Below are 2906 nucleotides of genomic sequence, written 5' to 3'. Positions count from 1 at the left end.
GGGTATATATACACAGAGTAGGTCACGAGAGTACAACCTCCTGTGATAATAAATCTACATACTCGTCTGCTATATGAATAGTATCTGTACATCACTGCTAGGGAACCTGGTGTCAGTTTCATCATATTCACACACACATATATATATATATTTACTCAAAATACAAATGATTATGTAGAAGGTGAGTTGGCGTTTTAATGCAACTAAAACTCCATAGACAAACTAAATGATAGAAAGAAATAACAAATGAATGATAAACACAAATATAATAATAAAAAAAAATAATTTGCTATCTCACAGCTCTTTTCTATTTACAATGTATGAACGAAACATGCCATTCGCAGACTCAGAAACATTGTATTTCATCTCAATTTGCAGATACTGGGCTATCTGGAAAAGTCCCCCAGACATATCTCTAGCATCTAGTAAATTCTAACTTATCTTAAATCAAATATAAGAGTGGCGTAAGAAATGGTATGTCAAAATAAATCCATGAAAATAAAAAGATAAGATAGTCTGCTTTACCAGATCACCAAAACTTAATAAACAGCTACCAAAATTATTCCTCTAAGGAACTCTGCTCCAGATTAGCTATATCAGATAAATTCCTTGATCTCATTTATGAATTTAACTTAGATAAAATGCATCAACGATATCAGAAATAAAATTAGAAAAAGAGAAGATACCGTGAGAAGTATAGCTATCAACACTATAGATACATCGCCAGAAAATATTCTAAAATTTATTAAGCTTACATCAGACCTGCAATTGAATATGCTTATCCAGCCTAACTATATGTCGCAAAATGAATGCTTTCAAAATTACAAGCCATCAAAAATTCAGTACCTTCAGAGAACCAAGAAATTTATTCATGAAGTTTTTGCGTGATTAGGTAAACCTTCTTTTGTTGCTGGACCAATTTCCAGAATGTTCAATAAATTATTAAAAAAACTTAACTAAAAATTAACTTTGTTGTGCATGATAATAATTGGGCAAATTACCTTTCCCCAGTAAATATCTATTCAGTTCCCTATCAAAAACCACCAAATATGTTTTGTAGGAACGTTAGTACTTGAACAAGCACAAACGAAATTTTAATCAAATTTACTGGGTCCAAGGATTTGGTTGATAAGGATAGAGAGGTTATAAGGTATACCTACAGTATTAATAATTTACATTATTTTTTTACCGTTCGTTGCATGATCCTACTCTACATCCCTGAGCTTACACTCAATATCATGGAAGGAGGAAGGGGGTCAAACTTGCATCAGACCTTCCTGGGCCACCCATCATCTTGATAATAAACACGGCACAGAAACAGTCACTTTGCTGTTATTTGGTTATAGGAAGTAAGTTAACAAATGTGGCGCCATACTAAACAGTATCTTTATAATGCCATGTGCTTCAGCGATATGATATGAATCTATAAAAGTAGGTTTGTTATATGTTATTTATCTTGTTGATTGTATGAGTGTTTTATTAATTAATCCCCAGTTCCAAACGTTATGTATCATTAATTTATTATTTTTAATATATAATTAATTTAGTTTTACTTGTCGATTGCATATAAATCATTTGTGTGTCTTAAGTCGTATACAATAATGAATTTTACTTATTTTTTGCGTAAGAGATTTCAAATCTATTAAGGAATTATCTTGTGAAGAGTTTATCTGAGGGCCCAGCATGGCCAGGTGGTTAGGGCGCTCAACTCCCAATCTGAGGGTCGTGGGTTCGAATCCCCGTCACACCAAACATGCTCGCCCTTTCAGCCGTGGGGGCGTAATAATGTGATGGTCAATTCCACTATTCATTCGTAAAAGAGTAGTCCAAGAGTTGGCGGTGGGTGGTGATGACTAGTTGCCTTCCCTCTAGTCTTACACTGCTAAATTAGGGATGGCTAGCGCAGGTAGCCCTCGTGTAGCTTTGCGCGAAATTCAAAACAAATAGTTTATCTGAGTAGTTTTAATTCCATTGTTCAGTGCCTGTATAAAAGTACTTTTGAAAAATTAGTATCAAATGAACCTTATCCTCTTTATAAAAATTTTAAAAGAAGGATTTGGTGTAGATTCTATAGCTAAAATATATTTGTTAGTTGGTATTTAACATCTACGTGTCAATTAGTTTTACTTCTTTACGTAATCTTCGTAAATTAGAAACCAGCCTTTTGTTTGCTGATATCCCCTCCAGTATTCATATGTTTTATATGACATTATAAAACCTAGAAGTTGTAAGACTAAATGGGAAAATGTCCATAGAGCTCTCAGGTTCTCACTAATCAGTTTTGCAAATTCTCCGTCACTAAATGGGCTCGACAGTGTTTTGAAGATGGTGATGGGCAATTAATACCAACAGTTGGAGATGCTTAGTCATCAGGTAGGACAGTATGCATTTTGGAGAGAAACTGGGGTTTCCTAACATAGGCATCAGCTCTTCTGCGAGTGAAAGGCAGATGGACAGAGTTACCAGAGGCCATCTAGGTGATCGAGAGAAAGAAGAACAGGTAGATAACATGAACAAGCTCTCGATACATCGTTCTGCTATTCAAAAGTTAAAGTTACATATTTAAAATGAAAAGAGCCTACAGTTCCTGAGAAAAGATGGTGCTTTTAAGAACCTTGTTGTCTTAGCTGCTGGTCATGGGAGAAGCCAATTGCAGTCCTCTGTATTTTCTGCTACAATTGAATGGCATTGATGTAAAGCATATTTGTCTGCTACATTTCAAAGATACTGTGAATAATTGGTTGGACTATTTCTTGAAGGGAAGAAATGGCTTGAAATGGCTGGACTAAGCGATAAGTGGTACAATAACTGATGCTGAGTTTTGGTAGTCCAGTGTTTGATGTTATCAAACATTTAAGTGAGGGGTAGTAAGTGACTGGGATATAGCCATATCTGAGTTGTGTTAA

This window comes from Limulus polyphemus, unplaced genomic scaffold (assembly GCF_000517525.1).
Source record: "Limulus polyphemus unplaced genomic scaffold, Limulus_polyphemus-2.1.2 Scaffold937, whole genome shotgun sequence".
Classification (NCBI taxonomy): Eukaryota; Metazoa; Arthropoda; class Merostomata; order Xiphosura; family Limulidae; genus Limulus; species Limulus polyphemus.
This window is presented reverse-complemented; position numbering follows the sequence as displayed.